Here is a 25,903-nt window from a genome sequence, read left to right on the forward strand (position 1 = left end):
AACACCATACTTGATGAGCCATTGCTATGAAGAAAGGTGCATCAGGATATAACAGTCCATGTGTGTGTGGGTGTGGCTGCACATTATCTGCACAGGCCATGGTAAAGGTTGGTTTTTAAAGCAGATTTCTTTTGCCTTTTAAATTATTGACACTAAAATATCAGGCTGACCCGCTGGACCTGCGTCTCGCAGGTTATTACATTTCCCCCAGAGAGTGAAACTTGATATGATGTTATTAAGTGACACATTAGGAAATATTTGCTCTACTGCATTTATAAATACAATTAGAGGTGAGATATTGAAACAGATATTTTTGGATCAGATATATTTCATTATAATAAAGGTCAGTATGGATACACAGCATAATATATTAAAAGACAATTATTTCTCCTACATACATTTTATATCATTATTTCGTTTCGCTGAATTTCATTACTTTTGCTGCATAGTGATATATTTGAGAGGAATAATATGGATCTCTAAATGAGGTGATAATATACATGTTTTCATATAATGAAGATAATGATATGCAGCACAGCACAGATATATATATATATATAGAGAGAGATTGATTTCTTACTTCTATATAGTCAGAGAACTCCTCAATGATTTCTAGGGGTATATTTACTCGTGCAGGTTTTGACGACTATAGCTAGAATCTGATTGGTTGGGCAATATCTCTACTTTTAAAAACCTGCACTTTAGTAAATATACCCCCTAGTATCAAAATAACTTACAGTACAGAGAGCTTGATTCAGAGATGTACGCTATTCCGATATTTATTTACGTAGTTGAGCAATTATTAGTCATGGTGGCACTGCAGAGTGGATTTCTTTGCAAAGTGATTGACAGTCAGGGACCATTTGGGGGGGGGTAACGGGGAGTAGTGGTAAAAACACAGGCATGTCCCGGACGTTTTTAGGGTGTATTGTAGCCTGAGTGCGATCTTGTATTGCAGATAAAGTGGTTCAAACATCTCAGCTCAGACGGTCATTCCGCGTGGCCATAGAACTGATCAGATGGGCGATTATCGAATGAACCACGACGGTACGGTATACGTACGCACTTGCTTGGATCTGCAAAGCCACCAGTGGGCATCTCAAAACATTTCAAGCTAGCTGCAACATTAGGTTGGATCCAGTCTGCTCAGACTCAGGCTGCTGAATAATTCCATTGCCAAACAGGAGCAGGATTAAGTCGAAAGAGAAGATCAAGCTTTATTCAGTCAGCAGACTTTTAATATTAAAAAGTAAAACTTACACTCACAAAATAGAATAAATATAATAGCCTGCGAGTTGCAGGCAATGGTAAGCTATCAGGGATGTAGATGCTAGATTTAAAGCACACGGGGGAAGAAAGCAGAGACCCATAAATTGTCCACCCGGGTGTGGGATTGCGCATCAGGAGCATTGGTTCTAGGTTCTATTCCCGGGAGACGCTTGGAGTGTTTGCTCAAATGTGACTTGGTATGCAATATAAACTAAGAGCGCATGTGACTGGCGCCTAGTTCCCTTAGAGATCCGATGATAGACCCAGATGTGCAGCCAGGAGCAGACAGAGCTTTTCAACAGGGCCCCTCTGGAGAAGTATTTGGAATTAAAAGGGTAGTTCCGGCGCTGTCTGTGATCTTCTGAATTAAAGAGCTTCTTGATAGTGTTCTCAATTTGTTCAGAGGTATATATAAAAAATGGAAAATAACAATATTGTGTAATAGGATATACACACTCACCCTTTTATGGTGATAAATAGACGTTGGACCCAACTTTCACCGTGGTCTTGCGGTGGTTGCGTAGAGCACGTCAATATTGTCCATGAGTACCTCCGGATCAATGTGTGTTATTTTGGGAAACACATATAACAAGCCTTCATAGTGCAAATTGAGCTTTGGACATTTATTTATCAGAACCTGATGTTGGATGGATCAACAATAACTTCCTGGAGCTAAATAGTAGTCTTTGGATCCAAAAAACCTATGCAAGATCCAGTTACCATAAAAATATATTAATTTATTGTGGTGCGGACATATAACACCAAATGTTTACAAAGGTAAAAGGATATACTACATAAAAAATGAATACAATAAAATAGAGTTTACAAAATAAAAAAAGTAATAAAAAAAAAATGTTTAAAAACTTTATATATATATATATATATATATATATTACACACAGTGCATCCGGAAAGTATTCACAGCACGTCACTTTTTCCACATTTTGTTATGTTACAGCCTTATTTCAAAATGGAATAAATTCATTTTTGACCTCAAAATTCTACACACAATACCCCATAATGCCATGATGCTCAAAATTGAGCTCAGGTGCATCCTGGTTCCACTGATCATCCTTGAGATGTTCCTGCAGGTTAACTGGAGTCCACCTGTGGTAAATTCAGTTGATTGGACATGATTTTGAAAGGCATACACCTATATAAGGTCCCACACTTGACAGTGCATGTCAGAGCACAAACCAAGCATGAAGTCCAAGAGACAGGATTGACTTGAGGCACAAATCTGGGGAAGGGTACAGAAAAATATCTGCTACTTTGAAGGTCCCAATGAGCACAGTGGCCTCAATCATCCGTAAATGGAAGAAGTTCGGAATCACCAGGACTCTTCCTAGAGTTGGCTGGTCGTCTAAACTGAGCGATCGGGGGAGAAGGGCCCTAGTCAGGGAGGTAACCAAGAACCTGATGGTCACTCTGTCAGAGCTACAGCATTCCTCTGTGGAGCGAAGAGAACCTTCCAGAAGTACAACCATCTCTGCAGCAATCCACCAATCAGTCCTGTATGGTAGAGTGGCCAGACGGAAGACACTCCTTAGTAAAAAGCACATGGCAGCCCACTTGGAGTTTGCCAAAATGCATCTGAAGGACTCTCAGACCATGAGAGACAAAGATTGAACTCTTTGGCATGAATGGCAAGCGTTATGTATGGAGGAAACCAGGCACCGCTAATCACCAGGCTAATACCATCTGTCACGGCCAGGGTATTTCAGCATGGCGCTAGGCGAGTGTTACCTGTGAGGTCATTGTGGCGCGGGCTGTCTGGTGGCGGAGCTGGTGTCTGGCGGGGGGCTTTGGCTGCACGCGTTGTTGTGCGGGCCTGTTGTCACTCTGCGCTGGTAAGGCCTGGCGGTGTCTCCATTCCGTTTGGCATGGGCGCTGCCATCTTGCCTTCTGGCCATGTGATGCGGCTGGCCAATCCTGGTGAGTCACATGTTCCCTCCAGCCAGTAACAGCATGGCATGGGGTATTTAGGAAGGGTCAGTGCCTTCCTTCTTTGCCAGTGCAACGTGTATCTCAGCCTAGCTGAGAGGGAGTTCTCTGTGCTTTCCTGTTCCTGTGAATCCGCTGTCTGCCAGTCTGCCTGTCAGCTCCTAGTTCCCACTGGACTACCCCGCTACCTCCATCACCCTTGCCCATACCTGAGTGCCTGAGCCTGCTGACATCCTGCACTTCAGTTCACTATCTGAAAACCTGGCTTGTTTATTTTCAGTTTCACTATCTGCAAACCTGGCTTGTTTATTTTCAGTTTCACTACCTGCACACCTGGACTGCTCTAATTGTTTCTACCTGGACATTAACCCTTTTGCTCCCACCACAGAACTCTTGTGCACATTTATATTTTCCTGGACTTTTATTTACTGCCACATTATATGTCCACTCGAGCACTTATTAAAAATCCTAGTTTTATTTACAAATCTGCTTCTGTGATCGCTCCTGCTACCACCCCGGGACCACAAATAACCCAGAACGTAACAGTTTGCACTGGCCCCATGGAGCCGGCCACGGATCAGGAGTCAGGAGTGGATTTGTTCAGGTGCATTTCTGGTCGATTAGAAAATCTGGAAAACATGCAGCATCAGATGGCTAAATTTCTGCAAGAGATGTCCAAGCGACAGGATAGTTTGCAAACTTCCTTTTCTACCTCTGAAATACCAGCAACTACATCCGCATCAGCGTCTGGGAATACAGGAGGCAGATCATCTCCCCGCTTACGTCTTCCTTTACCAAATAAATTTGACGGCAATCCTAAACTCTGCCGAGGATTCCTAAATCAGTGTGACATACATTTTACCCTGCAGCCTGACAACTTTCCAACTGCAAGAACTAAAGTGGCTTATATAGTCTCTCTGTTATCCGGCCAGGCCTTGGAAATGGCTTCCCCACTCTGGGAGCGCTCAGATCCACTGCTGGATAATTACGCAGGCTTTGTGTCATCCTTCAGGAGGATTTTCGATGAACCTGGGCGTACTGTATCAGCATCATCAAACATCATGACACTGAGGCAAGGGGTCCGTCCTGTCAGTCAATATGCCGTGCAATTTCAAATTTTAGCATCAGAGCTCAAATGGAATGAGGAAGCCCTCACCTCGGCCTTCTGGCATGGGTTGTCAGACCGACTAAAGGATGATCTAGTCACTCGAGAGCTTCCTACTAATCTGAACGACATGATTTCATTGTGTATCAAAGTTGACCTACGCTTCAGGGAACGTCAGGCTGAAAAAAACAGAACTGACCGGCAAAGGTCATTTACCCCCTCCATTTCTACCCGTCCCATTCCTTCTCCCACTGAAGAGGAGCCTATGCAGGTGAATCATACACACCTCTCCAAAGAAGAACGGCAGAGAAGAATGCAAAAGAACCTCTGTCTGTACTGTGGAGAGTCTGGTCACCTGCTGATCTCCTGTCCCCGTAAACCGGGAAATGCCAAATCCTAACTGACCCTGGAGACATCAAGTTAGGAGTTATGAACCCGTCTCCAAAAATTAAAGATTTCACGATTACCCTAGCCTTGGATCTTAAACCCAAACCTGTCTTTGCTACTGCTCTAATCGACTCAGGAGCAGCCGGAAATTTCATAATGTCTAGTTTCATTGATAAATTTCAGATACCTTGTTTGACTCTCAACCATGCTATCTCTCTGACCTCGATAGACGGACGCCCTCTGACTAACGGGATAGTCACCAAAGAGACTCAACCTGTATTAGTCCGAATTGGGGCTCTTCATTCTGAGTCCTTAAAATTCCTGGTGATATCAGAGGCCTCTCAAGAAATTGTTCTTGGTCTACCCTGGTTACGTAAACATAATCCCAGGATTGATTGGAGTTCTATGCAGATTCTGTCATGGGGTATGGACTGTCAGAAATCCTGTCTTCCAAAAATTCGACCTGTGAGAAAGACAGTTTCATTAGTTTCTTCTGCCATTCCCAAGGAATATCAGATGTTTGCCGACGTTTTTTTCTGAACAACAAGCAAATATCTTACCCCCTCATAGGGAGTGAGACTGTCCAATTGAATTGATACCTGATAAGATGCCACCTCGTGGTCGTACCTATCCGCTGTCCTTGCCTGAGACTCAAGCCATGACCGAGTACATCCGGGACAACCTGGCAAAGGGGTTCATCCGCCCCTCTACTTCACCTGCCGGAGCTGGGTTTTTCTTCGCAAGAAGGACGGTGGTCTAAGACCATGTATCGATTATCGAGGCCTTAATGACATTACTGTAAAAAATCAATACCCTCTTCCCCTGATTACTGAGTTGTTTGATAGGGTCAAGGGCTCTGTCATTTTTTCTAAATTAGATCTAAGAGGGGCTTACAACCTCATTCGTATCCGAGCTGGCGATGAATGGAAGACCGCTTTTAATACCAGAGATGGACATTTCGAGTATTTGGTAATGCCTTTTGGATTATGTAACGCCCCTGCTGTCTTTCAAAGTTTCGTTAATGAGATTTTCCGGGATCTGTTATATGTTTCGGTTGTTGTCTATCTGGATGACATACTGATTTTTTCACCCTCTGTGGCTAAACATCAAGAACATGTTAAGGAGGTCCTGACCCGTTTGAGAGAAAACCACCTTTACTGCAAACTGGAGAAGTGCGTCTTTGGAGTGCCCAGTGTACCTTTTCTCGGCTATGTAATATCTGGCTCCAGTTTAGAAATGGACCCCAAGAAGGTACAAGCAATTCTGGATTGGACCCGACCTCAGACACTGAAGGCCATCCAGAGATTGTTGGGCTTCGCCAATTATTATAGACGCTTCATTAAGGGATTTTCTACACTGCTGGCTCCCATTACAGCCTTGACCCGCAAAGGTGCTAATCCTGCCCAATGGTCACCTGAGGCAGAGTCTGCCTTTCATCTTCTAAAACAGGCCGTCATCTCAGCACCAGTCCTTCGACAACCAGATCTGGACAGGCCTTTTTTGTTGGAAGTAGATGCATCATCTGAAGCTGTGGGAGCAGTCTTGTCTCAACGTTATGAGGACAACCGAGTCCATCCGTGTGGGTTCTTTTCTAAAAAATTCTCTCCTGCCGAAAGGAACTACGCCATAGGTGAGCAAGAACTACTAGCTGTAAAGTTGGCGTTGAAAGAATGGAGATATTTGCTAGAAGGCGCCAAGTTTCCATTTACTGTATTTACGGACCATAGAAATCTCCTATTTCTCAAAAACCTCCAATGTGTGAGTCCTCATTTGGCCCGCTGGGCAATATTCTTTGCCAGGTTTCAGTTCACCCTGACCTTTCGGTCTGGAGCACTTAATCAGAAGGCTGATGCCCTATCGAGATCTCTCCTCTGTGATGATCAATCTGAAAATCAAAGCAATACCCCTGTCTTGGAATCAAGAGTTTTCGCCGCATTACAACTTCAGCCTCCTACGGGAAAATCATTTGTGGCCCCGGAATTAAGGAAGCAGCTTCTCACTTGGGCACATTCCTCTCGCTTCGCAGGGCACTCAGGCACTCGGAAGACCTTGGAGTTCCTGAAAAGACACTATTGGTGGCCTTCTATGAAGACAGACATAATGGAGTTTATCTCTTCCTGCTCCTCCTGTGCCCAGCATAAATCATCACGACAAGCTCCAGCTGGGGAATTGCTTCCATTACCTACTCCATCACGTCCATGGACGCATCTCTCCATGGATTTCGTCACAGACCTGCCAGTCTCTCAAGGTTTCAACACTATCTGGGTTGTAATAGACCGATTTTCTAAGATGGTCCACTATATACCGTTGAAGAAATTACCTTCTGCCCCTGACCTGGCACAGTTGTTTGTCCAACACATATTTCGTCTACACGGCCTTCCTGCTGAAATTGTCTCTGACCGTGGTGTGCAGTTTACTGCAAAATTCTGGAGGGCTTTGTGTTCTGTTCTTCAAGTGAAGTTAAACTTTTCCACGGCCTACCATCCGCAAAGCAACGGCTCCACCGAGAGAGTTAATCAAGATCTAGAGACTTTCTTAAGAATTTTTATGTCATCTTCCCAGGACAATTGGGCTGCCTTGCTGCCGTGGGCTGAGTTTGCACATAATGCTTCCTACCACTCGTCAACTAACCAAACGCCATTTCAGGTTGTATATGGCCTTCATCCTCGTGTTCCCGAATTCCGAAGCCTGCCTGTTTTCGATGTTCCGGCCGTGGAGGACATGGTGCGGAATTTTGCTGCCATCTGGACTCAAGTACGGTCTGATTTGTTGAAGGCATCCTCTCGCTATAAGACCCAGGCCGATAAGAAGCGTAGAATAGTTCCACGCATGCAAGTTGGAAGCCAGGTCTGGTTATCCACCCGGAATCTTCGTCTGAGGGTTCCTTCTATGAAATTTGCACCACGCTTCATCGGTCCCTTCTCCATAACAGAAGTCATTAATCCAGTGGCCTATCGTCTACAGTTACCCCCATACCTAAAAATCCCTAATTCCTTCCATATTTCCTTATTGAAGCCCCTGGTCCTGAATAAATTCCATAGTGCTCTACCTGCTTCTCCTCGAGTCCAGACGGAGAGAGGAGTTGAGTTTGAGGTCGCCCAGATCTTGGACTCTCGTCTACGCAGAGGTCATCTACAGTATTTGCTGGACTGGAAAGGTTACGGTCCAGAGGAACGTTGCTGGACCGATGCTCGTGATGTCCACGCTCCCACGCTCATCAGGAGATTCCATTCTGCCCATCCGGAGAAGCCTGGTGAGTGTCCTGAGGCCACCCCAAAAGGGGGGGTACTGTCACGGCCAGGGTATTTCAGAATGGCGCTAGGCGAGTGTTACCTGTGAGGTCATTGTGGCGCGGGCTGTCTGGTGGCGGAGCTGGTGTCTGGCGGGGGGCTTTGGCTGCACGCGTTGTTGTGCGGGCCTGTTGTCACTCTGCGCTGGTAAGGCCTGGCGGCGTCTCCATTCCGTTTGGCATGGGCGCTGCCATCTTGCCTTCTGGCCATGTGATGCGGCTGGCCAATCCTGGTGAGTCACATGTTCCCTCCAGCCAGTAACAGCACGGCATGGGGTATTTAGGAAGGGTCAGTGCCTTCCTTCTTTGCCAGTGCAACGTGTATCTCAGCCTAGCTGAGAGGGAGTTCTCTGTGCTTTCCTGTTCCTGTGAATCCGCTGTCTGCCAGTCTGCCTGTCAGCTCCTAATTCCCACTGGACTACCCCGCTACCTCCATCACCCTTGCCCATACCTGAGTGCCTGAGCCTGCTGACATCCTGCACTTCAGTTCACTATCTGAAAACCTGGCTTGTTTATTTTCAGTTTCACTATCTGCAAACCTGGCTTGTTTATTTTCAGTTTCACTACCTGCACACCTGGACTGCTCTAATTGTTTCTACCTGGACATTAACCCTTTTGCTCCCACCACAGAACTCTTGTGCACATTTATATTTTCCTGGACTTTTATTTACTGCCACATTATATGTCCACTCGAGCACTTATTAAAAATCCTAGTTTTATTTACAAATCTGCTTCTGTGATCGCTCCTGCTACCACCCCGGGTCCACAAATAACCCAGAACGTAACACCATCCCTACAGTGAAGCATGGTGGTGGATGAATGCAGCAATGTACAGAGACATCCTGGATGAAAACCTGCTCCAGAGCGCTCTTGACCTCAGACTGGGGCGACGGTTCATCTTTCAGCAGGACAACGAACCTAAGCACACAGCCAAGATATCAAAGGAGTGGCTTCAGGACAACTCTGTGAATGTCCTTGAGTGGCCCAGAGCCCAGACTTGAATTCAATTGCTCATCTCTGGAGAGATCTGAAAATGGCTGTGCACCGACGCTTCCCATCCAACGTGATGGAGCTTGAGAGGTGCTGCAAAGAGGAATGGGCAAAACTGCCCAAAGATAGGTGTGCCAAGCTTGTGGCATCATATTCAAAAAGACTTGAGGCTGTAATTGCTGCCAAAGGTGCATCAACAAAGTATTGAGCAAAGGCTGTGACTACTTATGTACGTGTGATTACTTAGTTTTTTTTTGCATAAGGTGCACTTCTAGGGGCATTACTGGGGGCATTGCATAAGGGGCAATACTATGGACATTACTGGGGGCTCTGCATAAGGGGCATTAATGGGGGCTCTGCATAAGGGGCATTACTGGGGGCGCTGCATAAGGTGCACTTCTAGGGGCATTACTGGGGGCACTGCATAAGGGGCAATACTAAGGACATTACTGGGGGCTCTGCATAAGGGGTATTAATGGGGGCTCTGCATAAGGGGCATTACTGGGGGTGCTGCATAAGGTGCACTTCTAGGGGCATTACTGGGGCACTGCATAAGGGGAATTGCATAATGACACAAATTCAGGGGACATTGCATAAGGGGCTCTAATACAGGGGGTAATTGCATAAGGGGCACTACTACAGGGAGCACTGCATTGGTTTTTATTAATAATAAACCTTTCAAAATTGCATATAAGACTTTTTTTTTTTTTTGTTGCAGCCCACACACTTAGACCTTGAATATTCGGCCCGGTTGGTATTTTGAGTTTGACATGCCTGCTGTACAGTAAGGATTTATGAACATCAGAGAAATATTCATTATGCAGCAATGATAAATTTGAATGAAGGGCCTGATTCAGAGCTGCTCGTAAGCGGCCGTACGCTCGTTCCGAGCGATGTTCGCCCATCTGCGCATGCGTACGGTTTGTAATACGCATGCGCGAACCAGTCAGTGCGGCCAAAAATCGTTTGTTCGCTATATAGCGAATGCCTGCTATTTTCAGTGACAGGAGGAGGCGTATGTGGGTGGTAACAGTGGAAGGTGCTTGAAAACGGGGAGTGGAATTCAGAACGCAGGCGTGCTTAAAGGTCAAAGCGGACGAACAAACGAGCGGCCGATTACGAGCGGCTCTGAATCAGGCCCATAGTTTATAACCTGTAAACTGTGTGTATCAAGTTAGTGCCCCTTATACAGTGCCCCCTGTAGTTGTGTCCCATATGCAATGCCCCCTATACTAGTGCCCCTTATGCAATGCCCCCTGTAATAGTGCCCCTTATGCAATGCCCCCTGTAGTAGTGCCCATTATGCAGGGCCCCCTGTAATTGTGCCCATTAAAGTAGTGCCCCCTGTAGTTGTGCCCATATGCAGTGCCCCTTTGTAGTTGTGCCCCTTCAAGTAGTGCCCCTTCTAGTAGTTCCCCCCGTAGTTGTGCCCAGTAGTGAGCCCCCTGTAGTGAGCCCACTATAGTTGCACCCAGTAGTTGCCCCCTGTAGTTGCCTCCAGTAGTTGCCCCCAGTAGTGAGCCCCCTGTAGTTGCCTCCAGTAGTTGCCCCTGTAGAGAGCCCCCTGTAGTTGCACCTAGTTGATCCCAATAGCGAGCCCCCTGTAGTTGCCCCCAGTAGTGAGCCCCCTGTAGTTGCCCCCAGTAGTGAGCCCCCTGTAGTTGCTCCCAGTAGTGAGCCCCCTGTAGTTGCCCCCTGTAGAGAGCCCCCTGTAGTTGCCCCCAGTAGTGAGCCACCTGTAGTTGCACCTAGTTGATCCCAATAGCGAGCCCCCTGTAGTTGCCCCCAGTAGTGAGCCCCCTGTAGTTGCCCCCAGTAGTGAGTCCCCTGTAGTTGCACCCCCCCCCCACCCCGTGCACACACACAAAAAAAAAATCACTTACCTTTATCCCCGCTCCAGTGCTGCTGCCGTCCATACCCCGGCGTCCTCTCCTCGGCACTATGGGAGTGACGTCATGACATCACTCCCATAGTGCACTGCGGGACCCGGAAGACGGAGTGAGCTCCGTCCTCCGGCTGCTGCCGGGGGCTTGAATAGGAGCCGGGCACCCGCTGGTAACACACTCAGATGGAGGGTGCAGGGGGTGCGACCGCACCCCCTGCACCCTCCGTAGTTACGGGAGTTCCACCACTGAGTGGCGTAACTACTGCGCTCGTCGTCCCCAAGCTACCCAGCGCCTCCAAGCCACCGCGGGGGCTGCGGGGGCAGTAGTTACGCCACTGAACAGGCCCTCAGCTCACTATTTTGGAACCCTAAAATTGAGGGCAAGGAATAAAAACCTTTTACTTGACAAGTGCCCAAGCAGCAATCTCTCTCCACATGGTGACACCAACAATTCTGGCATGAGTTCTGGATAACACCCCTCTATGACAAGATAGGCTGGACACTGGCCGACCTCGATCTCAACCCATAGGCAAGCACAAGGGCAATGCACTTGACAAGCACTTGAATGTATTATAAGGCCATATGATTTGTGGTCATGTCACAAGGAGGATGACAGATAGGTAGCACATTGGGGTCACGTGTTTGTTTGTGACCAAGATCCTTTATGTGGGGAGTTTGTATGTTCTCCCCATGTTTCGTCCAGGTATTACACCTTTATTCTACTCTCTAAATTTATTTATATACTATTCATTGCCTGATAAGTGTTGATCCAAAAACGAATGTTCTCATTCTAGGGGTGGGATGCATGACGATCCCCGCAAAAGTCAGCTCTGTCGGTAAGAGCGGCCCTTTGCGGTGGAGGGACTTCTGGGTCTATGACCCAGAAGCCCCTCCGGCGTCCTTATGCTGGGGGGGTGGAGGCGGTGCTGGGAGGGATTTGATTGGTTCCCTCTATCAGCACTCTGTGGAGAGAAGCCCATTACCCACCGCATCAAAGTCCCAGAGTGCATCACACTCCGGGGCTTGGTGCATATGAAAAATGCGGTCAAACCCGCATTTTTGGGGTTTGTGCATTTTTACCCTTGATGCATCTCGCCCTAGGTGTTTTCTTGGTACATACATTCTCTCTACTATAATGACTTGGCAACAGGTTTCATAATGTAACAGTCCTTAAGCTGGGTACAAACTTATACAATTATCTGGAAAAAAGTCCAGTAACCTTGAATGGGAGCAGGTAATGAGTGTGGATGAGAGCAGCAGGTCTTACGCAGAGCCGAGAGCTCGAGCTGGGAGATATTCTGAGATGAGTGAAGGGAAGTACGTTGGCGTAGTCTTGTGGATAATAGTTTGTAGTGAATTTGGTAAAAAAAATAAAATAGGCAACATGAGGATGTGCTTACTGTATATAGAATAGGCAAACGCAGGGGGGGAGGGTTCCGTCTACCTGGAAACCCCCCTCCCCAGCCCACACCATGACCACAATAGAAATAGTAATATAATGGAATTTTACTAGCGCTGCATGTTCTTCTCAGTATCATAAATGAAATAAATAGGACCGCTTTTAACATGTATCAGCCAGTAATAAATAACCTGTGCACCAATTAGGGGATTTGGAAAACATGCACTGTTAGGGATGCACTGCTATAGAGCCCAATATGTACATACTGTATATGTCCAGGGCAGTGCTAGGTTCTTCTGCTGCTCCCCCAGACTCCCGGACTTGCTCCCATGCCCTGGAATGGTGCCCACATCTAAAATAAAAACATTCAGCTCAGGCAGGATGGCCCTACTGCCGCATTTAATGGTTTATTGTGATCGCTGGTCCTGTTATACTGGAATTATGACACACACTACACTTTGTATGACGCATATTAAAGCTGGATAAGTGGTAATTATGCCCTCTTCATGGACTGGCCACACTCACTCTAAAATCAGGCATTTGGAAACCCCCCTCTAGAAATCCTGCGTTTGCCACTGTGTATGTAGATTTCTTATGCTAAGTGAAAGCTAGGGCAATATTTGCAATATTTGCAGAGGTTATTATACTGTAGTAAATACACCCAAAAGCTTCCCTCTCAAATGCAGCTGCATCTCTATCCAAGATCCTCCTGCTCCTTCATTTTTAATCTTAAACCTGAAATGACTGGGGAAGATCAAGTTACAACAAAACAATTAAAAAGGAAAAAGTCATAAAAATAATAAAATGAACATGAAACTATATTTATGCTGCCCCAAACAGTGCTGACGTAGTCGTGTCTCTAGTTTGGCTAATTACTGAATTACTGGGAGGTGCTATATTTACCAGTTGCGAAACACCCGAGGAAGCAGTCAGGTGCCTGCAGGTAATCTGCATGGTGTCACTTCCAGTTATGTCTATACCCTGAGCTGTTCTGTGTCAGTGCAGAACAAACAAAACAGAGTAACTTGATGCTGTAAGATTCAGGTACACAGATTTGTGAAAGGCCCTGTTATAAAACTTTGCTGCAGATTAATTTTGTAAAGTGCTCAGTGGGCAAAAGGCAGTAGAGCAATGTATAAGTTAGTTTAGGGATGGAGCAAAATTATAAATATAATGAAGTATTTATTCCTCTCACAAATATAGCAAGTGGTGATGAGTGTTCTGGATAGCCAATAGAATAAATCTGAAGTTATGAACTAATCCAAACTTGCACTAATTTGGCGAAAAGAACAGAGTCAAACCCGAACTGCTCATCTCTAACAGCAAGGAGCACCGTGATTCACCCAGGGTCATATGGACTGTCCTTTTCAGTCCAAAATTGATATTTGAAGCCCTGTCCATTAAACAATAAACAATACGGACCATGTTTTGTGTATTTTCATTGTTTTCACTACTTTAAAAAGAAATACTTAATAACTATAAATGTATCTAAATGTCTATGTTGGGCTAAAGTATAGTTTTACACAGTGCTACTATATGTATTGACTGATCAGGGGTGTTGTAAGGGCTATGGCAAGGGGGGGTGGGGATTGCATGTTCAGCACCTCTCCATCCATATAGCACTGTGAGGATACCGGGTAACCTGTGGTTCGGGGATCACACAGTGGAGCGGGTTATAATGAAGGAATGATGAACTTTAATCATGGAGACACAGAAATCCAGAAAACAGTAAGCAGTATTATATCATTACAGTCCACTCAGAGTTCAGCAAAGTCCTTTCCAGCTGCTGTATATCTCCTCCCTACATGGCCAGCAATGGCAAATGTAACAGGGCACAGAGAGATGCTATATATCTAAAGACTCTGAGAGGGGACAACACCCCAACCTTCAGAGTCACACTGTATTCACACACTATCCCACAATTCCCCTTGCTGCACCACCCTACTTCCCTCTCTCTCACTCATTGGTGGGCTCAGGTGTCAGTCTTTGCAGAGAGAAAGGAGGAGGGCTTTGTAACAGGAACACTCCCTTGCTGTCTGCTGCTGACAAACTTCCTGTATGAGACATGTAGACTGAGGGTTGCTGCTATTTCCTATGTGGCTAAAGGACCTCTGTGACGTATCCACCACGTGACCGCTGCAGGAGGCTGGACCGCTCCTGCGTTACCATCCACTAGGGCATAGAGGGGGAATAAATATTTGTGGCGAGCGCAGCGAGCCACCATGCCCGAAGCGTGGCGAGCGCAGCGAGCCCGCGAGGGGACACTTTTGGTCCCCCGTTAGCATCCCCGCCCCTCCCCCTTTCAGGCCGGGTCACGTGGGTGTGACATCACAGGTCCATCAGCCTTGTATCGTCTAGACCTAACCGTAGACTGAGGGCTTCAATTTAAGAACACAGAAATGGGTCATGGGGTTAACTCTTTTCAACATGCAGGCAAGTCCTAGAAGTCCTTTTCCCTTGTCTCCTCACAAGCACAGTGCCAGAATCTTAGCTGCTCCCCTGCTGAGCTATGTTTTCGAATATATCACTAGAAAGATGGCACTGCTGGACTAGTATAGGGAGGGTGAGCACCTCACAAACAGCCACAGTGGTACATTTGTTGGCGCAGGGCAGGGTCGTAACTAGGGTGGTGCGACCAGTGCCATGGCACATGGCATCGCAGGGCAGGGGGGCACTGTTTCGGCCTGTCAATTTTCCTGTTTATTATCATTCTCACTTGTACCTCTTCTTTAATCCCCAGCATCTCCTGGCCTCCCCTATCTCTTCCCTGGGCCTTCCCCATGAGGCCAAGGGCCTTTTTCAGGTGCTCTATGTCCCTATTTAAAAATGAGGGGAGCACCAATGCTCTCTCTGGCACCAAAAAGTCTAGTTACGGCTCTGGCGCAGGGTTCTGTGCCGGTACATGAGCACCATACACTCTGTGTCCATGACACATGATACATATACCACTGTGTCTGAACTAATATTTCTACAGATAAAGGGCCTGGTGCAGAGATGGATGCACTGCACATACTCTGGAAATAAGTGCACACAAGTAGAAGCAATACAGACATACACATTTCAATCACATCCAGCAGCTCCTGCACTCTTACCTGAGGGGGGCGGCCGCTGCTGCTGGTCGGGCTGTGGCCGGTCGGGTCCCGTCACCTGCGCAATAGATCTGGCAGGCGCCGAGACCGGCGCATGCTCATGAGAGCCGTGTAGGTCTGCTTGAAAGGGTATACATTTACGATACCTGCGGCCGCAATAACGACCGGCGGCTTCCCGACTCCTCAATCCCGGCTAGGGTTAAATGACAGGCGTCTAAAATCGAGACGGCTGTCATTACCCCTACGCCGGGAGAACGGATGTCGGGCGCCGCGAGCGGACAGCCGCGGGTGCGGGAGGGTTAGGTTTAGGGCTTCCGGGGGGGACTTAGGGTTAGGCACCCCTCGGGAGGTTAGGGTTAGGCTAGGGGAAGGGGGGTTAGGATTAGGGACTCACGGGGAGAGGTTAGGGTTAGGCACCCCCCCGGGGGACTTAGGTTTAGGCAGCGGGGAAGGGGGGGTTAGGTTTAGGCACTTAGAGGGGGGATTAGGATTAGGCACAGGGGGGGAGGTTAGGGTTAGGCACCCCTAAGGGAGGGTTAGGGGGTTAGGTTAGGTTAGTTAGTACTTACCTGGGAACGATCAGGATTTCCAGCACTGTCGGGCTGCCACTGCCGGGATTTCTTCCTCTGTCGGCATGACGCTGCCGGTATTTGAACTGCCGGCCATGTGGCCGGCGGTATTACATACCGATTCCGCTCGAAAGGCAGAGCAGTAGCTTCCATTGGAAGCCGCTCTCTGCTAATCGCAGCCTGGACTGGCAGTCCCAGGGGGAAGAGATACCTCCCCCAAGGATGCCTGTCCTGTGCGTGACTGGCAGATGGCGCTTCCAATGGAATGCCTCCTCCAGTCACAGTGTAGCCAGTGCAGTCACCTGGAAATATGTATTTCCAGGTGTTAGTTAGATTTAGATAGCTCAAGTAAAATAAAATAAAGTATTTTGGCATAACTATTACTTAGAGATGAGTAACAGACAAATGATTCGCGCTGGAAATAATGGCGGTTTTCCTTTTAAATCATTGTTTAAGAATAAAAAATTACAATATAAAATTTAAACAAGATTCTCAAAACACCCAATTGAAATTGAATAAATTTATCATATAAACTATATTTTAAATCCCATAAAATGTATTTCTAAAAGACTTTTTTTTTTTAATGTGAATAAATAATAAAATATTGGTGAATAAATTAGGCTATATACTGCAGATCATTCAGTGAAATTAACCCATGGAGATCGCTCTTCCTTGCTGGCGCTCTACAATTTACATTTTTGCCCAATTATATATAATGTTAACAAGCTCAGAAAGACTTTAGACTTGTTTACTTGTTAGGAAAACGATGGTTATTTTGCTTCATGCATAATAATGCCACTTTATGTGTAAACCCTTTTTCATTTGTCTGGATCATGAAATATCATAAAGAAGATACAGGAATCCATAACCTTTGACATTTGCCAGCCTCGGATGTTTGTGTTCCACTGGAATTTGGATTATGGTGTTGATATAGTAAATACGTCCACAAGGTTTGTGAACAGAATGTTTTTATGTTGCAACTTGGCTTTGGCTCCTGGATGGATGCTGAGCCAGGGTTTGTTCTGTGTCTACACAACGCAAGATCTTTTCTACACACCAAATTCAAACACAGGTGATTTGAAACTAAAAACTAGTAATAGAGCCACAAGTTGTGACAGTTGTTTAGATATCAATAGATTACTCTTTGATATGTAATACATTTATTAGTTTCCAGAGGTGGAACAGGGCTTCTTGCTGCCCTGTGCTGGCCCTGCCGCCAAACCTATGGCGTTTCCAGGTGGCACTAAAGCAGGGTGCTTTTCCAGGTATCCTGCTAGCCAGATGAAGGTGCTATGGGTCAGCAACGGTGCAGCCCCCAGGGCCCTGTGCCCTGGCCCATAGCACTGCTTGCACACCTTTCCCTACGATTCTGTTAATTTAGAGTATATAGTGTAAATATAACATCATAAAACAACCATCAATATTTAATTCAGATATTTTTTTAATAATAGTTAAAATATGTTAAATTACAGTTATTGGTATAAAACATAATAGAGTATACTGTCCAAGGAATGCAAAAAAAAAAGATATACTAAGTAATTGGTTAGTATAGAACCAAGTCTAAAGTACTATATAGCAGAAATTAAGGTGAATAAATTAGGCCCAATGAAATATCCCAGCAGCATTGGTCCAATGACGAACAAAGTGCCATTCTTGTCTTTTAGGAACTTTCTGAAACTGGATGAAAACCTGGATCCGCCACTAGAGAAATAAAAAAAAGAAAACAGTAATTTTGTCATTGTTTGTAGCTATTACAAGATGCAGCAACCAAGCTGTTACCTAACCAGTGTTACGAATCCCAAAGCCTGCTCCGTGTGAACCACCTAAAACCGAGGCTAGCGAGTTCTTCCACCAATAACAACCGCCTGTTGCTCCCTTAGAACTATGAGACGTTCACCGGTACTTAGGCAGCCGTCTGGTCTTATAACCCGGGGTAATAGAGGCTCACACAGAAATACAATTGGATTCAAAGGAGAGAGGAATGACAGAAACAGAAACTGGTATCCAGGAGACTTGAGAGTCAATGATGTGGCTGATGAACCGATGGTGCAGCTAGGAGCCGATAGCAGAGGACAGTACTCAATTGATGCAGCTTTGGTAGCCAATGGTGCGGCTTGGATACGGTTGTAAAAGACAGTACTCAATTGATGTGGCTTTTGGAGCCGATGGTGCGGGTTGTAGCCAGTAGTAGAAGAAAGAAAGAAGTTGATGAGGCTTTGAGAGCCGATGGTGTGGCTTGAAGCCGATTGTAGAAGAAGGAAAGCAATTGATGAGACTTTGAGAGCCGATGGTGCGGCTTGGAGTCGGTAGCAGAAGGAAGTACACAATTGATGCGGTTTGAGAGACGATGCTGCGGCTTGGAGCCAGTAGCAGAAGGAAGTACCCAATTGATGCGGCTTGAGAACCGATGGTGCGGCCTGTAGCCAATTGTAGAAGAAAGTAATTGATGAGGTTTTGAGAGCCAATGGTGCGGCTTGGAGCCAGTAACAGGAAGAAGTAAACAATTGATGCGGCTTTGTGAGCCGATGGTGCAGCCTGAAGCCAATTGTAGAAGAAAGAAAGTAATTGATGAGGCTTTGGGAGCCGGTACGCAATTTAGTGTACAAGTTCGTGTACAATCTAGTGTACAATTCTGTGTACTTCGGCTTTGAGTGCCAGTACGCAATTTGGTGTACAAGGTTGTGTACAATTTTGTGTACTTCGGCTTTGAGAGCCAGTATGCAATTTAGTGTATAAGTTTGTGTACAATTTCATGTACTTCGGCTTTGAGTGCCGGTATGCACTTTGGTGTACTGATTTGTGTACAAGTTAGGGTCCTGTGATTTTGAGTAGATGACAGCATGGGAGCTACTGATGCGGCCCTGGAGCCAAAAGAGAGACAGGAGAGCCGATGGCAGCACGGAAGCTGCTGGTGCGGCCAGAGAGCCATAGGAGAGACAGGTGAGCCGATGGCAGCACAGAAGCTGTTGGTGCGGCTGAGCCGAGTGGACCTACAGGAACGCTATAGTCGGTGAGGCGGAAAAAGTCCAGTGTGAACAAATAGGAAGACCGCCCCAATCACGCAGTGCCATGGATAGCATGTGATGTCTTGAGGCATGTCGATCGCCTAGCAGCTGAGGAATAACAGCGTCATGCAACGGTGAAGCCAAGTAATGACCGCCATTTGTAACAAATGCAATTTAGTGTACAAGTTTGTGTACAATTTTGTGTACTTTGGCTTTGAGTGCCGGTACGCAATTTGGTGTACTGATTTGTGTACAAGTTAGGGTTCTGTGATTTTGAGTAGATGACAGTATGGGAGCTACTGATACAGCCCAGGAGCCAAAAGAGAGACAGGTGAGCCGATGGCAGCAAGGAAGCTGCTGGTGCGGCTGAGCCGAGTGGACCTACAGGAACGCTATAGTCGGCGAGGCGGAAAAAGTCCAGTGTGAACATATAGGAAGACCGCCCCAATCACGCAGTGCCATGGATAGCATGTGACGTTTTGAGGTGCGTCGATCGCCTAGCAGCTGAGGAAACCAGAATAACAGCGTCATGCAACGGTGAACTTCTGTAGGGAGCCAAGTCGTGACCGCAACTTGTAACAACCAGCCCTGTTCCAGCCACATAACACCCATAATCTGCACGCAGGAGTATTCAACAAGCAATCCTCCAGTAGCTGTTGAACTACACATGGCCTTTCCGCAGTTTTGCATTCTCTAATAACAAAATTACGGCACGGCATGCTGATAGGTGTGGTTCCGCAGCAGCTGGAGAGCCATTTGGTGAATACCCCTGCTCTACTCCTTTCAATGGCTGCTGTAAGATGGCAAATACATTTCAAGATTGGCACACTGACTTTCAAAACCCTACATAACCAGGGTACAAGGTACCTGAAGCAGCTTCTGATTCCTTACATCCCCAACTCGCTTACTTCCATCTGTAGATGACGGACTATTAGCAGTACTTTGAATCTCCCTTACTTCATTTGGGGGTTTCACTTCTAGCTTTTAAGCTCTGACTCGCTGGAACTCGCTGAGAGGCCTCAACTCTAGAGACCTTCAGAAAGAGACTCACCTGTTTACTCACGCATTTCATTAATGCCCTTTTAGTTTCTAAACTAATACAACCCAAATGCTTAACTCTCGTTTCTGTACGCTATTGATATCTATGTTTATTTTGTATTTTGTGTTTTTAAAATGCAAAGGTAAGAACTTTGAGTCCTATTGGGAGAAAATTGCTATATACATAAAATGATTATCATTATTTTTGATGATGTTTTGGGGAACACAATGTGATAATGTCTAAATAAATCAGTTGGTTAAATAGCAGATAAGAGCTCAAAATGATATGATTTATTTATGATTTATTTATGATTTATTTATTATTTATTCATATACTTAGAGCAAACAAACCGAGTCATAATAAGTTGTTAAACTGTGGAAAAAAAATGTATCATGCATGTTGTAGTATCATAGCTGAGCTCCAGCATTGAAATCCACATGATAATCAGTAATACTTCTTAAGGTACATACACACACAACGATTTTTTGAACGATTTAACTATAACGACGTCGTTATAGTTCATGCTTGTTCACTTTTGTCGTTTGTAGTTCAGTCAGACTGGCCAACTGAACGATTGTCAATAGAAGTTGCAACATTTTTCCTTCAACACATAGAAAATCGTTTATTATGTAAAGTAAAACCAACTACTTTGTAAAATGATTTTCGTTCACTATTTCAAGGAAAAAACTGAACGAAAATCATTCAACGAAAATCGTTCATTACTAACATCGTTGTGTGTGTATGCACCTTTAGCTTTGCCTTTGTGTGTCCCTACCTATTTTTTCAACTGTTGTGTTGACATTTCTTATAGCTGAGACCATTGTTTTATTTGTATACTATACATACTGTATACATGCAATTGTCTGTTACTAAAATATTTTTTTTTCTTTACTGTTATGTGAAATAGATGCTGAAAACATAAGATGGGAAGAGTCCTATTCAGTGAGTCTAATAAGACCTTGTTTAGACACAGAACTTGCTGCAAAGTGGTATATGTTCATTACTCCTGTTCATTACTCCTACTTATTTTGTAATAAATTAGCTGCTAGTTCTGAAAAATATTATTTTACGACTGAAACAAAAGTCCTGGTAACACAATACTAATTTTTCTAATAAACATTCTAATTTTGCATCTCTCCACCTACAAGCAGATATATTTTCATATGCTTATATCATCGGATCCGGTGAAATCTGATAACAAAATGCAATTTAAAAAGTGTTTATTAATGTTCGATAACCAAACAACAAGAAAATGAGCTAATGCACAGGAGGGAGCATGGAATAAACATACGCTGGAAAAATGCTGGAGTAACTAAAACTCACTTTCATGTCTAAACGATACAAAAATTGATAATAGACAACAAGGCAAAAAACAGAGCCAAGAGAAGATACCAGGGAATCTTCCAAGAAAACAGGAACCAATCAGACCAGGACTGGCACAAGCCAGGCCCAAGCACTCAGTCTAAACACAATGATTGATCTAGCATGAAGTGTAAGGATCATACCTCCTTGATTGCAGAACTAGGTGCAGGAGTGTTGTAGGATCCATTATTCCTGTTAGAATGCAGCATCTGGAACCCTGGACATAGACAAGGGAGTCATCTTGAGACATCATGCAAGGCAGCAGATTTGTCTTCAGGTCTGGAGGCCAGGGATGAAGGTTTGTATTCAGGTCTGGTGGCCAGGGCAGAAGAATTGACCTCAGGACTGGTGGCCAGAGTTGAAAGCTTTCCCTCATGACATCAATAAAGACCTATGGTATGGTGTCTTTAGCCCTGGTGGCCAGGGTATATGGTTTGTTCTTAGGCCCAGACACCTGTCAGGGCTGGGAATGGAAAGTGGCCTTGGACATCAGAATTGGGCTTTGTGAATATGTCATAACCATATTCATTTATCGTTGGTGTAAGTCGGAGAATATTGTTATTTTTTTTTTAAACATGGGAAATGTATTTTTGAAACTATTAAAGTAAAAATTTTTTAATATATGTTAATGCCCTTGTAGCTGGTAATTTCAGACGACCAATGGGAGACTGAGGTGTTGCAAACAAGTAAGCTCTTTATTCCAGGCTTGAAAAAGTAGAGCCAGTGCAATGGCTTCTTACATAAGGCAAACACAGTTCAGGAACAATTATTCAGCTTACATGAGACAGTAGTTCAACGAGCAGAGTATTCACAGCAGTCATGGTTCAGCTTGTCCAGCATAGAGAGAGCTGCTAAAGGTGCAAACTCACCCTCATGTTTCCACTGACTAACTAAACTTAACAGGTTTTTATACCTTAGCTCAGTGGGTCCCAAACTGCGCGCCACTTGCAGGGATGCCTCAGGTTGGTGGTTCAGCACCAAATCAAATTATTTATGGTCAATGTAATGTAAATATGTGGACAAAAAGTAGCGCAAACCTGTCACCCACTACATAAAGGAACCTAAGGATGATGGGTTAGCACAATTTACTTCACTTTACTACTTTACTACATTTTTTTCTGAATTTCTCAATAACAAACTTTTGGCTTAGGGGTGCCGCGAAAACAATTATGATGCACTAGGGTGCCGTGATTCAAAAAAGTTTGTGAACCACTGCCTTAGCTGGTCTTAATTAAGATAAGGGTGTGGTTCCTCCCTGGCTACAAGGAGGTTAACCCTTTCCTCAGAATGTGGGAGAGACCCAATCCGTCACAGCCCTTTTAATGGGATACGCACTTAAATTGCTGTTCAGTTCACTGGGTTTGGATTATTGAGATAATTCATATTTAAAGATTGAGGACTATTTGTGTAGCTATTTATTACTGTGATAAGAGTTAGTGATGTAACATTGGCGATCAGTCGATAAGTTATGAAAGTTAGTTGCCATGATAGATGGTTAATGCTCTTTGCACATCAACTGTGCAGACATGTACAGCTCCCCCTCCCCGTCTAATTGTAGGAAGAAGCCTTCTGCGGTTCCTAGACTGCTGGCCAATCAGGAGGATTCTCCACTTCATAGAATCGAGCCTTAAAAGAGGAGCACGTATAAATGTACAGAGAGAAGATACTGTACATAAGGGGTGAATACTGAGCTGACCTGTGACATAGAGGATCAGTTAAAAACAAAAAAGTAAGCTCTATTCATAAATCTTAGCATCAGCGAAGGAGAAACGGTTAGTGGGGGATTTAAGTAAGTTATTTACTAAGCCTTGGATGGAGATAAAGTGAATGCAGATAAAGTACCAGACATTCAGCTCCTCATTGCCATATCACCGGCTGTGTTTGAAAAATGACAGGAGCTGGTTGGTTGGTACTTTATCTCCATCCACTTTATTTCTATCCAAGGCTTAATAAATAGACCCCTTCATTTTTTAATTAAAAGGAAATACAATAGATAGCAAGAAGCCCAAGGTGCACACATTTTTTAAAAGTGTTATCTCTAGAAAAGAATCTTACTTTTAGGTCATAGTGCTAGTGTAAAAGAGATAGTGGCGATGTCTTTGGTGAGTTTACTTACTACTGTTAGTAGATAAACATGCATTACTAGATCTTAAAACTTGTGGCAGATCCAAATATGATTAAGGTATATTAAGTTTGTCAATATATACGGTAACAACATTTTGCTGGAAGATCAGATTTAAACCAAAGTTTCTCCATTCTTTTCCCTACACCATAAAAATAAGCATTTTGCCTTTGAAGCAGTGGTTCACAAACTTTTTGGGGCCAATCCCCTGGTAGTTCCATGAACTTATTCCCAGCACCACCAGCCCATTGAGGAAGATAATAACACAAAACAGTAACAATTAATTATTTTTCAAAATCCATGATTCAAAATCCAATCAGTCCTTTAGGTAATCCCGTTTCTCCCATTGGGATGGAACCACTTACTTTGCTAATCACTGTATTATAGAGTAAATGACCTTCAAACAATATAAATAAAAATGCATCTAATATGTTCTGCGTGATTTCTTTCGAAATATTTATATACAAGATCATTATATCTCTCCTTAGCTCACTGATACTAGGGTATGCCGTCACAATGTTGCCAATCTCTATGTTGACATTTATATAATGTCGACAGTTACCATGACGATATGGTTAAAATGGAAATGACAACTAAGAAATCTGGAGAGATGGATGCAACTAGACGACGTAATACAACTGCAATGCTGTTGAATGTACTATTAGCTGAAGCTGTCAATATGCAAACAGCAAACCAGAACCCTCAGATAGGCCTGCTGGTTCCATCATCTTAATCACCATGTACCTTTACAACATGCTTCCAGGACCTGTAAGAATACTCCTTCTGAGAATTGTATTTTGGGACGCATCCATGTCTTATTAGGCTGTTCCCTTACTTTATTGAAGTTAGACTTCCCTGTCCTGTTATGCTTCTCTAGACAGAGGGGGCTGCAAGTCTAACATATACTCAAATATCTAAACATTATGGCAAGCATGTGCAGTATGGAAATGCATGCAAATGAACATAGGTTTATATTGTAAAAACATTAGTAGATGGGTTCAGTGGCAGAACTCCAGGAGGCATTTGAAGTGCTTGCCTCCAGGTGCCAAATGTGGGGGAGCACCAGCAGGGGGTGCCGAGAGGGGACGGATGTGATGTCTTCAGTTCACACTGCATTCCCAAACCATTGAGCCAAAGTTCCACTAGCGAGATTGCCAGGAAGTCTATTACACAGTTGTGTCACTGATTCAGATGAATGCCCAAGGGGTGGGTAATCGCAATCAAATTATTCTGTCTCCGGGCACCATGGCTGAACGCCCGCCACTGGAAAGAGGTGACTAACTTTCTGTCATTTATTGATAATCCTTATTCACCAGGCATATCTTTCTACTTTGTGGGTTTTATTCATCTGGAATCCGATTGTTATAATAGTAACATTGTTCTCAATAACCAAGGTTTGCACTTTAAGAGGGGTATTCAATATGAAACGTTGACTTCACTGTCGAAGTTAATGTTTCATATCAGAGTTTTTACCTGCGTTAAAGTATCGGGCGCGATACTATCGGGCGCGATAAAATTAACGAATACGAGAGCCTCCGAAGTTGGATTTGCGTAAAGTTACGAATTTTTTCTTTAAAAAATTGTAAGACCCCCCCTAAAGTTGTAAAAACATGGGGGATCACTATGGGTACCCCTGTTTTAGCCTTTAAATGAAAGTCGGGGATTTAAATAGCCGCAGCAGGTGTTTTTTCCCGACATTGAAGAAGTGATGCAGAAGAGCACTTAGGTTTTTTTTTTCGTTTTTTTAAGTGGTCCCATCAAATTTGGGGTACATGAAAATGGGTACTAGCATATTTTTATGTCCCTAAAGTACGTTTTTTAAAATTCTGCAACTATGCACCTGCCGCTAATAATCTATTCTAGAAAACATCTGCCGCATACTTGCAGAATAGCCCTGAACCTATTTCCGTATTGTTAATCATTTTTTTCCCATTTTTTTTTTTCACCCCAATTTTTAAATTAATTGTTTGGGGTGTCCCTATTTTTTTTTAAAACTTTTTTTGACACAGTCCTTTTTTAAATGTCATTCTCAGGGGTGCAGGCTATTTTTTTTAAGCCTGCACCCCTAAACCCCAATTCTGCACTTTTTTTCGACACCTATTCAATGGTGAAAAGTTATCACAGTTTTTTATCAAAGACTTTTCAAAACTGCGATAAGTCTTTGAAATTGAATACGGTGTAAAACTAAAACCTGTGATAATGACGTCATAAGTGCGATATTAATGCAAAAACGATGTTATCGCTCCCATATTGAATACCCCTATAACTGTTTTAATAGTTTTCTGTATAAACCAGCCATTTTTTTTACAAGTAATCATCTAAGAATTCAAAACCAACCTTTCACATATGTTATTTAGTAATGGTAACAATATTAATGTATATGATAGCTTGAGATGCATTAATACGTATAATTCTGTTGCGTTCTTTAAGGACATTGATCCAGCACATT

This window comes from Taudactylus pleione, unplaced genomic scaffold (assembly GCF_031769625.1).
Source record: "Taudactylus pleione unplaced genomic scaffold, aTauple2 ptg000314l, whole genome shotgun sequence".
In the NCBI taxonomy this organism is placed as follows: domain Eukaryota; kingdom Metazoa; phylum Chordata; class Amphibia; order Anura; family Myobatrachidae; genus Taudactylus; species Taudactylus pleione.